Source organism: Cervus canadensis, chromosome Y, assembly GCF_019320065.1.
Source record: "Cervus canadensis isolate Bull #8, Minnesota chromosome Y, ASM1932006v1, whole genome shotgun sequence".
Taxonomy (NCBI): Eukaryota; Metazoa; Chordata; class Mammalia; order Artiodactyla; family Cervidae; genus Cervus; species Cervus canadensis.
This window is the reverse complement of record NC_057420.1, coordinates 7,158,327-7,171,556: the sequence shown is the minus strand read 5'-3', so window position 1 is coordinate 7,171,556 and position 13,230 is coordinate 7,158,327.

Here is a 13,230-nt window from a genome sequence, read left to right as displayed (position 1 = left end):
GTGAAAAGACAGCCCTCAGATTGGGAGAAAATAATAGCAAATGAAGCAACAGACAAAGGATTAATTTCAAAAATATACAAACAACTCCTGCAGCTCAATTCCAGAAAAATAAATGACCCAATAAAAAAATGGGCCAAAGAACTAAACAGACATTTCTCCAAAGAAGACATACAGATGGCTAACAAACACACGAAAAGATGCTCAACATCACTCATCATCAGAGAAATGCAAATCAAAACCACAATGAGGTACCATTATACGCCAGTCAGGATGGCTGCTATCCAAAAGTCTACAAGCAATAAAGGCTGGAGAGGGTGTGGAGAAAAGGGAACCCTCTTACACTGTAGGTGGGAATGCAAACTAGTACAGCCGCTATGGAGAACAGTGTGGAGATTTCTTAAAAAAAAAAAAAAGAAAAAAGAAAGAAAGAAAAAACTGAAAATAGAACTGCCATATGACCCAGCAATCCCACTCCTGGGCATACACACTGAGGAAACCAGAACTGAAAGAGACACTTGCACCCCAATGTTCATCACACACTGTTTATAATAGCCAGGACATGGAAGCAACCTAGATGCCCATCAGCAGTCGAATGGATAAGGAAGCTGTGGTACAAACACACCATGGAATATTACTCAGCCATTAAAAAGAATTCATTTGAATCAGTTCTAGTGAGATGGATGAAACTGGAGCCTATTTTACAGAGTGAAGTAAGCCAGAAAGATAAAGAACATTACAGCATACTAACACATATATATGGAATTTAGAAAGATGGTAATGATAACCCTATATGCAAAACAGAGAAAGAGACACAGATGTACAGAACAGACTTTTGGACTCTGTGGGAGAAGGCGAGGGTGGGATGTTTCGAGAGAACAGCATCAAAACATGTATATTATCTATAGTGAAACAGATCACCAGCCCAGGTTGGATGCGTGAGACAAGTGCTCGGGCCTGGTGCACTGGGAAGACTCAGAGGGATTGGGTAGAGAGGGAGGTGGGAGGGGGGATTGGGATGGGGATAACATGTACATCCATGGCTGATTCATGTCAATGTATGACAAAACCCACTACAATATTGTAAAGTAATTAGCCTCCAACTAATAAAAATAAATGAAAAAAGAATAATAAACACATTGCATTCCTAACGGGGGGCGGGGGGCGGGGAGAAATAACCTTTCATCTTGGGGGCTTATCCAGTATTTTTCAGGACAAGGTAAGTCTGCTTGGAGCTCTAGTTCTTTGTTCTCCTAGTAAACACGTTTTCTGCTGTACTTTGCTAACTTTATGGTGCGCTTGTGTGAATGAATGGCATTCCCTGCCTGAAGCAAGTGAGAAGCCCTGCTCTGCGGTTCTGTGGTGACCTCATACAACATATGGCAGAAACTTGTTGGGGGTTTATACCGACCTGCCAATGCCAAGAGGCACCCAATGTCTCTTTCTGGGGGCCGACCAGAAATGGACCAAGTGTGTGGACCAAACTCTCCTTTCTCAGTCACATCTTCCACTCTCTTTGACCATTTCACAACTTCTTTGGAATTAAAACTACTAACATAATCTATCACATCATAGACTTTTATGGGACTTGTGATCTATGCTGTTATTGTGTACTATGACTTAGGTCCCAAACTTGGATTGGTAGTCAGGAAGCGTCTAGCCTCTCTAGGAATTGAAAGTTCATAAGTTTGATGGAGCTCTAGCTCCAAGAGCATATCTGAGGCTAAAGGTTACTCAGATTGTAAGTGCAATGGTTTTTCCCTTTGATGATGCTAGCCTTTAGTGGACCAGAGGAGGCTTTCCAATGGCTTTGTTCTCAAACTCCTTAGATAGTCTTTCTGTGAAATCTGTGGGCATAAACTGGAAGGACTGGCCCTAATAACACGAGGACAAAAACCACTTTTTCCTCACTGGCCATCCCTTCACCATCTCTTTTGCTATCTCTTATACTTAGGCTTCCATGGTGGCTGAGAGGTTAAAGCGTCTGCCTACAATGTGGGATACCTTGGTTGGATCCCTGGATCAGGAAGATCCCCTGGAGAAGCAAATGGCAACCCTCCAGTACTCTTGCCTGGAAAACGCCATGAATGGAGAAGCCTGGTAGGCTACAGTTCAATGTATCACAAAGAGCTGGACACGACTGAGAGATTTAAATTGAAAGGAACATCTCCGTTTTATGTTTGTACTGGTGTTATTGTGGTCAGGAATATACTCAGGGTCATGCACAGGCACTCAGGTGATGAATGTTTTCCCCAGCAGTCTTAGCTTGGGAGGCATTCCAGAAGGTTACTCTAAGGCACCCCAGGTGGCATCAGAGGCCAGCAAGGTTTCAATGGTGAGGAACTGGACATCAGCCTGGGATGCCATCAGGTCTACCCCTGCTCCATCTCCACCCCATCTCGGTGGTAGAGCCAGGAGGGATGAGTACGGCACCTGCCCCAGTAAGGGACTAGACAGTCTGACCAGGGAAGGAAAGCTTCAGTGTAAAGTCTGTCTACACCCCCATCTAGAGCACGGAGGGATGCCTCCAGTAGAAAGATGGTGCTGGTCATTTTTGTTTGTTTGTTTGTTTGTGTTTTTCTCTCTTACAGATGGGAACTAACTATTACAGCCTGTATCCTGAAAAAACTGGGATACATTTGATCCCCAGAGCTTAAAGAGCAAACTGGAAGTTAGATTAACCCCCAAGGAAGGGTTGTCTTGGTCTCAGTAGAAACCCAAACTGAGATTCAAACTGCCCAAGTAGAGGTCCAAACAACCCCTGTCTCAGTATAACTTCTGACTACTCTGGTTTCAAAATAAACTTAGACTATCGAAGTAAGAGAAGCTCAGACAGCAAAAACTAAGGGTGAAATACAGGATGAGATGGATGGCACAAGGGACAGAGATAAAGAAAAGCAGGTTTCTCCAATCTATCCATGGGATCATATGCACAGAGCAGCCAGAGAGGCTGGCGAACAGCCACAGAAGCTGCTGCCTCTTCATGAAGCACCCACTTGGAGAAATCACCAATCTGTGAATGTTAATAAGCCCTTTTCTTATCAAGAAATACAAAGAACCAAGGAGGACCTGGAGACGATTTAGAGGACCCAGAAAAAATATATTAGAGATTTTAAAGGTGTTACTCTGCTTGATGACCTCACTTGGAAGGCTGTGATATGTATCTTGGGGCAAACATTGACTCCTGACTCAAAAACTCGAGCTTTGGGGAAACCGGTTGCTTATGGAGATGGATGGCTTGGTAATGGACCAGTGGGGAAGAGGGAGGCTGAGATAGCCACCCTCCCCACTGGGAATCAGTTGGTCCCAACCACAGAATCAGACTGGGACTATAACATGCCTAAAGGAAGATGGAATCAGAGTCATTTTGTCAGATGTATTCTTGAAGGACTCAGGGAGGTGTGTTCTAAGTCTTTAAACTATGGCAAATTGGCAAACATAGAACAGGAAGAGAAGGAAGCTTCTGGTAAATTCCTAGATAGACTGAGAGAAGCCCTTTGCAGATTCACTGAGATTGATCCTGAAAATGAAGAGGGAAGAGTGATCTTAAAATATAGAGATTTCTCACACAATTGGCTCCAGATATCTGCCATAAGCTATTAAAACAGGTGTGTGGACCAAATCAGTGTTTATACTGTTGCAACTGACTCAGACAGTATATGGCTTATATGGCTGTAAGAACCGTTTTTGAACAGCTTGAGCAAAATGCCCAGAGGGACTCAGGTGAAAAGGGATGGGCTCGCTCTTATTGTGGAAAGGAGGGGCACCTCAGGCAGGATTGCCCTCAGGCATCTAGGCCGTCCCCGGCTCCATTTCCAGTCTACAAGGGACTACACTGGAGGACAGACTGCCCCCAGTGGTGTAGGTTTCAGGGGTGGGACTCTCAAGACAATCAGGACTGAAGGTGCCCAAGGGTCGCCACACAAGCTCCCATCCTAAGGATGGGAGGAACACCTGAGGAACCCTGGGTATTAATAACTGTGAGGGGCCAATCCGTTGATTTCTGTTTGGATACTGGGGCAACATTCTCTGTGCTTACTGAAGCCCCTGGCCTGCTTTCTTCCTGATCCGCTTTCTCAGTGGGATTGTCTGCACAAGCCAAAACATATTACTTCAGTTGTTCTTTAAGCTGTAACTGGGACTCTTTGCTATTTTCACATGAGTTTCTGATCTCCCTCACCCCTTTTGGGGAGGGATATTCTGAGTAAAGTCCATGCTTCTGTTTTCATTAATATGGAGCCCTCCCTTTCTCTCCCGTTAATTGAAAAAAATATAAATCCTATAGTGTGGACTGATGGAAAATCTGGGGGATCAACCACAAAATGCTATTCCTGTCATTGTCAAGCTCTAAGACCCACACTTATTTCCACATACGAAGCAGCATCCACTGGAACCAGAGGTTAAGTAAGGGTTAAAACCCATCATTGAGAATTTAAAGAAGAGAGGGTTCTAGAATTCTCAAAGAGGAGGGAAGGGCAGACTTTTGTTTTTCTTTCTCTACATTCCTTAGTCTTATTCACATAAAACTTTATTATTATTTTTTTTCCTTTAAGCCTGGAACTGATGATTATACAAACAACTTAGTTTAAAATCTGTACTAAAGATTATATAACAACAATGTATCCTGCTTGAGGACAGTTTCTCCCTCCTGAAAACCTTCTGGCTAATCCTGTTATCTTAAAATGTAAATTATGGGAGTGGGTCTAGTAAAATCTCTATAACCTCCAGACATTCTTTTCATTCACTATAATAAGTAAATGAAATATATATATAACTCCAACACTAGCAAGGGAGCACTTTTTCTGCCTCCTTCTGATGTCTATGTCAGAAGCTTTCTCTATCTCTTTATACTTTAATGAAACTTTATTACTGAAAAGCTCTGAGTGATCAAGCCTCGTCTCTGGCCCCGAATTGAATTCTTCTCCTCTAGAAACCAAGAATCCCGCATTTTTCATGGTTCAGCAACAACCTTTCAGTAGCATGGTAGGTGGTCTAGAGTGCCACTGAAGTAGTTGTAGCACACGTCCTCAGGAGTATCATCTTAGTCGAGATGATTTTCATGTTTCAGAGTTCAAGCTCAGTAGTAGCCACACACTTGATCTAGAGTGAGGGCTCACTTGTGTGTAGGGCATTTGCTCTAGAATGCAGCCTAGTTGTGGTGGAATGCACACTCCAGAGGGCAGGCCTAGTAGTTTGCACACTTGTTCTAGAACAAGGGAAGTGTAGTTGGGAAACACACAAAACAGAGTGCAAAGAAGTCATTGCAGACTTCCAGCTGTACAACATAGGTTTACTAGTTTCAGAATGCAAGCTGTGGAGTATCAGCTCAGTAGGGGTGAATCTCATGGTCTACAAGATGGGCTCATGAATGCATAAAGAATGCCAGAATGTGTGCTTTGGGACATGGGCTCAGGAGTCATTAGATGCTTGCTTCAGAGTCCAAGATCAGTTACTGCAACACATGTGCTCTAGACCACAGGCTCACTTGCTCACTAATGCTTGACCAAGTGTGAGGACTCAGAAGCGGTGAGAATTTTGCTCTACTTCATGGATTCATACTGGTAGGATGCATGATCCAGAGGGAAATTCAGTAGTTCAGTCGTGCCTTCTCTAGAGCATAGGCTCAGTAGTACCAGTACACCTGCCTTAGTAAACTCAGTTATGCATGTTAAAATGTGTGTACACTATAGTGGTGAGACCTGTGCTCATGATGCAAGTTCAGTTATTTTGGCATTTGTGCATTGGAACTTGGACTCAGTAAAGGCCAGATGCAGACATTTCAGCTCATTCTCAGTAGAGGTGATATACATGCTCCACTGATCAAGCTCATTAATTCCTTCATTAAGGAAGGCTCAGTTGTGGCAAGATGTTAGGTTCAGAGTGCAAAAAGAGTAGTTGTTTCACAACCTGATTTAGAGTGCAGGGTCAGAAGGAGCAGAATATATGGTTAAGAGAGCAAAGTTATTACTTGAGGCAGGGCTACATTATATTGCAGTTTCAGCAGGTGAAGCACACTTAACGTAGAACCAAATTTAGTAATGCAAGGATGAATTATCTCCAGTGCAAACTTGATAGCTGTAGCAGGCATGTTTAGGGTATAGGCCCAATAGTGGCAGGTCATATGGTATAGTACATGGGCTTGGCAGTAGTGGGATGTATGCTCCACTCTGCAGTCTCAATATTTATACCACACCACCTCTAAAGCACAGGCTCCTTAGTGGCAGAAAGGGTGCTCCTAAATGGAAGCTCAATGATTTCGGTAAGCATGCTGTAAAATATGATCTCAATAGTGAAAAGATGGTGGTTCCAGAGTGCAACTCACTATTTGTATGTAGTACACATCATTTGAAATGAGAGCTCAGTAGCAGGGGAGTGTATGTTAAATATTCTGTGCTCAGTAGTTGTGGCATGCAAGCTCTAGAGCTTGGCACACTCAGTTGTGATATGTATCCTTTGGAGTGTGGGCTGACTATAGAGTTGCAATTTATTCTCTAGAGTGGAAATAATGACTTGTTGTACACGTGTTCTAATTGCATGCACATTAGGAGGATGGCGTATGCTACAGAAGCCATGTTCAGCTTTGCAACTTGCATAATTTAGATTGTGATCTTGGAAGTTGTGGCCCAGGAGATTGGAGAATTGGCTCAGAAGTGTCATATGGGTGATACAGAATGTGAGTTCTTTAGTCTGGGCACATGCTCCAGAGGGCAAGTTCAGCAGTTGTGTCATGTCTACTCTACTTAGCTTGGGCTAAGCAGAGACAGGATACAAGCCCAAGACACTGGAGGAATGTTCCAGACTGAAGCTATGCCATTGTAACCTGACAGTCAAGGTAACAAGCACAGCAGTTGCATATAGCAAGGGGCACAGGCATTCCTGTTCCAGGCACAGGCTCCATAGGTGCTGCATGAATGTACCTGTGCATGTGCTCTGTAGTGATGAACCATGTGCTCCAGTGTTCAAGCTCACTACATTCTACAGGAGTGCAGGCTCAGTTACAGCAAGAATTATGCTTCAGAGTGACAGTTCTGTAGTTCTTTAGACACACCTGATCTAGAGTGCAGGTTGAATAGTGACCATATGTATGTATAAAGCAACAAGCTAGTGACTTGCAGAATCCCTGCAGGTTCAGTAACTGAGGCACTCTTGCCCTGGAAGGCAATTTCAGTAGGGCAATACTGATACTTGCAGCAGGCATGGTTAGGGAGCAGGGTCAGTGGTTGCAGGTCATATACTCCATAACCTGGTTGCGGGAGTGGTGGCATGTATGTTCCACTGTGGAATCTCAGTGATTACAGCACACCTGCTTTAAAGCATAGGTTCAATAATGGCAGGAAGTGTGCACTAGAATGGAAGCTCAGTAGTTGCAGTACTTAACCTCTAGACTTCGGTCTCAGTAGTGACAAGACACGTATTCCAGAGTGCAAACTCAATATTTGTAGCATGTGTGGTTTAAAATGGGGGCCCAGTAGTGGTGCTGGAAACCTTGTTGGATGGTCCATGCTCAGTAGGTCTGGCAAGCCAGGTTCATAGTACAGGTGCACTCAATTGTGATACACTACTCTAGGGTGTAGGCTGACTAGAGCTGTAAGGTAAGCTGTGCAGTGCAAGTTAATTGCCTGCCATACACTTTCTCTAACTGCATGCTTATTAGAAGCAGAACACAAGCTCCTGAGTCCAAGTTCAGTCAGTGAAGCATGCATAATCAGTAGAGGTGATTTGTGTGCTCAAGAGTGCCAGAATACAAGCTGCAGCAAAAGTGCCAGAATGGGGAGCAATAGCGGTCAGAAAGATGATTTAGACTGCAAACTGAGCAGTTGCAGTATACAAGCTACAAAGAGTGACCTCAGTAGTTCCAATGCATATATGCTTTAGACTACAGGCTCAATAGTATTCAGAGGTACTATAGAAGGCAAATTCAATACTGTCCAAATGTCTGTTTTAGTAGTGGCAGAATGCACACCTCAGAATACAAGCTCAGGAGATTGGTCACAAGATGGCGGAGGAATAGGAGGGGGATTTCACTTTCTTCTATGTAAAAACCTCAAAAGATCATCTGCCTGTGGAGTAACTTCCACAAAACAACTTCATAATGCTGACAGAGAACCCCAGATACCCAGAAAGGCAAACCAATCTCTTTGAAATGATGTAAAACAAAAGGTAAAGGAAAAAAATAGTATTTATGGATGGAGACTTCTCCTGGGGAAGGAGTCATGAAGAAGAGAAATTTTCCACACAATAGGAAACCCTCTCACAGGCTGGCTCAGGGGAGAGCTTTAGAATCTCAGAAAGTAGCATAACCGAAAAAAAAAAAAAATCACATAATTCATGCCAAGTAAATTACCAGTGGAGAAGTGGCTTACATGCTAGTATTCACCCACAGCAAGTAGGGGTTGGTTAGTGAGGTGCAGCTTGCATCATGGATCCTTAACATGAATATTGCGGTTGAATGCCCTGAGGAGACTCTGAGGAGACTAATGTGATTTATCCAACCAAACCATGGGAACAACAGAAAGACAACACCACCCTGTGACCCCTGACATGCTCACAGAACAAAGCATCACATCCTAGCAATTACCAAAGAATAGCAAGCTGGCTGCCATTTATAACCCTCCCAGGAGGCAGACAGTCAGGGGCTTGACAAGCAGAGCTGGAAGGCAAGGGGCTGCTGTGATCTTGGCCCCAGAGACCTCATCTCCCACCAAAAAAACAAGTAGGCTGCAAGTCATTAATCATGTCTTCTTGGGATCCTGAAAGGTTCATATCACCACACCCTAGGGTGTAGATTCCCTGAGGAGATGCATGTGACTGTGCCCTCACTAAGCACTTGGGAGCCAGTCCAGATTGGATTTGGGCATGTAGACACACATGAGACACACAGCCCACTTTGGACTGTGCCTTCAAGGCTCTGCTAATAGCCTGGGAAATGCAGGAGATACATGGTTTATCTTAGACTGTGTACTGTGGAACATCAAGGAACCTGCATGACTTGGACCTGGGAAATTCAAGAGACAAAGGGCTCACCTAGAACTGTGCCCTTGTCGAGAACCTGGGATCCTGCACTAGGACCTGGGGAGTTCAGGAGAAGTAGGGTTCCACATGGACTGTGCACTCTAGAGCACCCAGGAATCTGAGTGACTTTGACCTTGGAAGTGCATTAGATGCATGGTACATCTGGTAATATGCCTCAAGGAGCACCCAGGAGCCTGAGTGACTTGGACCAGTGAAATGCATGATGACTTGGGCTGTGGCTACCCTGGGCTGTCCATCCACTGCACGCTACCCACACATTCCAGTGCTGTTTTTTATTGCAGTGTCCTTCCCTTTCCACAACACAGCTGAGCAAGTGAGCCAAATAAGTGACCATTTTCACCACTTCATGTCAGGGCAGAGCCTAGATATTAAAGAGACTTTCAAACAAAGGAAGCCAAACAAAGCAAAAAAGAAGAGGGAACAATCCCAGAAGTGGTAGAGGCAACAGATTAAAGCACTACGGTAAAGCTAACGCTGTGTTGAGGGGCAACCTTAGACTTTGAAAACAGCTATGAGCTAGAACAAGGGATTATCTGACAGTGAACAGACCACACATAATTTTCTTTGATTGTTGTGTTTGAATTGTTTTGTTTTATTTTATATTGTGTATTGGAGAGCCCATTCTCCCATCTAGGTTTTTAAATTTTTGCTGTTTGATATTTGTTATTAAATTTGTACTTCTAGACAGTAATAATTAATATCCATTTTCACTTAGGGATTCATGGTGAATCATGATTTCTGGTTTGATTGCTCTCTTCCCTTTGATTCTACCTTTTCTCTTCCTTGTCGCCTCTCTCCCTCCTCTCTCTTCTCGTCTATTTATTAACTTTGTGGGTCTCTTTGGCTGTTCCTGATGTGGAGAGTTGTTTCACCATTAACCTAGGGGTTTTGTCTTCTGTGTGATGTGGATGGAGAAGTCCTGATGCTACTGTAAGACTGGGACTAATACCCAGAGGCAAGAGGCTCAATTCAAGGACTATGACCATGATAGAACTCCTGACCTGAGGGAACATTAGTGGAGAAGAGCCCAACCAAAATCTCCATACCTATACTGAGACCAAGCTCCACTCAAGAGCCAGCAAGCTCCAGTGCAAGACAGCCCTTGCTAATACTCCAGCAAACAGGAACATTTCTGTGAGCATTAAAAGAGGGACTTCTCAAAGTCATATCAAATCCATAGGCATCCAAAAACTCACTAATGGGCCCTGAACACCCTCCAGAAAGATGAGATTAAACTCTACCCAGCAGAATACAAACACAAGTTCCCTCAATCATGGAATCCACACAATAGATAAGGAAGGACACTGCACAATTACAAATAATTAAATTGAAACTGTGATTAAAAAAAAAAAAAAACACCCCTTCAAAAAAATAAAATAAAATAAAATAAAATAGGATAAAATAAATAAATATAAAAAACAAAAGCCCTTGGCCAGATAGCTTCAGAGGGGAATTCTATTAAACATTTAGAGACGAAATAATGCCTACTTTTCTGAAACGCTTTCAAAAAATTGTAGAGGAAGGAACACTTCCAAACTCATTCTATGAGTCCACAATCACTGTGATACCAAAACCAGGCAAAGGAAACACAAACAGAAAATGATAGGTCAATTTCACTGGTGAATGCAGATGCAAAAATCCTCAGCAAAATTCCAAGTAAAATTCAACAGCACATTAAAAACTCATACACCGTGGCCATTGGATTTATTGCAGGATGCAAATATTCTTCATTTTATGGAAATCAATGTGACACACCATATTAATAAATTGAAACGTAAAATCCATATGCATCTCAATAGATGCAGATAAAGCCTTTGATATAATTCAGCACATATTTATGATAAAATTGATTTTAAAAATGAGCATAGAGGGAACCTATCTCGACATAGTAGGCCATATATGATAAGCCTACAGCAAACTTTATACTCAGTGGTGAAAAATTCAAAGCGTTCCCTCTAAGATCAGGAAAAATAGTGTCCACTCTCACTATCATCTTACAACTTCAAGTTTTGGAAGTCCTAGATGCAGAAATTGGAGAAAAAATAAGAATAAAATAAAAGGAATCCAGATTGGAAAAGAAGAAGTAAAACTCTCACTGTTTGCTGATGACATGATACTATACATGCTGCTACTGCTACTGCTAAGTCACTTCAGTCGTATCTGACTCTGTGCAACCCCATCCCTGGGATTCTCCAGGCAAGAACATTGGAGTGGGTTGTCATTTCCTTCTCCAATGCATAAAAGTGAAAAGGGAAAGTGAAGTCACTCAGTCATGCCAGACTCTTCACGACCCAATGGACTGCAGCCTACCAGGCTCCTCCGTCCATGGGATTTTCCAGGCTAGAGTACTGGAGTGGGGTGCCATTGCCTTCTCCTGATAATATACATAGAAAACCCAAAATAAGATATCAGAAAACTATTAGAATTAATCAGCAAATTCAGCAAAGTCACTGGCCAATACACAGAAATTACTTGCATTCCTATTTACTAACAATAGAAAATTAAAAAAAAAAAGAAATTAAGGAATCAATCTCATTCACCACTGCAACAAAAATAATAAAATATCTAGTGATAAACCCTCTAAGGTGACAAAAAATGTATACAAAATTGAAGAAAATGATGAAAGAAATCAAAGATGAGATAAACAGATGGAAAAATATTCCATGTTACTGGTTAAGAACAATCAATATTGTGAAAATGACTATACTACCAAATGCAATTTTCATTATGATCCCTATTAAATCATCAATGGCATTTTTCACAGAACTAGAACAAAAATGTTCACAACTCATATGGAGAAACAAAAGACCCTGAATAGGAAAAGCAATCTTGAGAAAGAAAAGTGCATCTGGAGGCATCAACTTTCCTGACCTCAGACTATAGCACAAAGCTTCAGTCACCAAGACAGAATGGTATTGGAACAAAAACAGAAATATAGACCAATGGAACAAAAGAGATATCTCAGAGATAAACTCACTCACCTATGGGTGCTGTATTTTTGACAACAGAGGCAGGAAAGAATATTATATAATGCGGCAAAGATAGCTTCTTCAAAAAGTGGTGCAGGGAAAACTGGACAGTTACATGTAAAAGAATGAAATTAGAACACTTCATAACACCAAACGGAAATATAAACTTAAACTGGATTAAAGACCAAAGTATAAGACCAGAAGCTATAAAACTCTTAGAGGAAAACATAGGCAGAACACTCAATGACATAAATCAAAGCAAGATCTTCTATGTCCCACCTTCTAGAATAATGGGAATAAAAACATAAATAAGCAAGTGGGACCTAGTTAAACTTAAAAACTTTTACTCAAAAAGAAACCCAAGCAAGGTGTAAAGACAACCCTCAGATAGGGAGAAAACTATAGCAAAGGAAACAACTGACAAGGAAATAATTTCCAAAATATTCAGGTAGATCATGCAACTAACTGAACACCAGGAAACAAACAACCCAATCAAAAAGTGGAAAGCAGAACTAAACAGACATTTCTCCATGGAAGACATACAAATGGCTAACAAACACGTGAGAAGATGCTCAACATCACTCATTACTAGAGAAATGCAAATCAAAACTACAATGAGATATCACAACACACCAGTCAGAAGGGCCATCATAAACATGTCTACAAACAATAAATGCAGGAGAGGGTGTGGATAACAGGGAATGTTCTTGCAGTGTTGGAGGGAATGTAAATTGATACAGCCACAATGAAAGACAATATGGAGATACTTTTAAAAACTAGGAATAAAACCATTGTATGACACAACAATCCCACTCGTAGATATATACCCTGAGGAAACCAATATTAAAAAAGACACATGTACCCTAATTTTCATTGCAACACTATTTACAACAGCTAGAACTTGTAAGCAACCCAGATGTCCATTGACAGATGAATGGATAAAGAAGTTGTGGCACATATATACAACAGAATACTACTCAGCCATGAAATGAATACATTAGAGTCAGTCCTAATAAGGTCAACAAACCTAGAGCCTATTATACAGAATGAATAAAATTAGAAACAGAAATATTAATATCACATACTGAGGCATGTACATGGAATCTAGAAAGATGGCACTGACAAATTTATTTTCAGGGCACCAACAGAGAAGCAGGCACAGAGAACAGATCCATGGACATGGGGGAGGGGAGGAGGGTGAGGCTAAAGTGCATGGAGAGAGTAACATGGA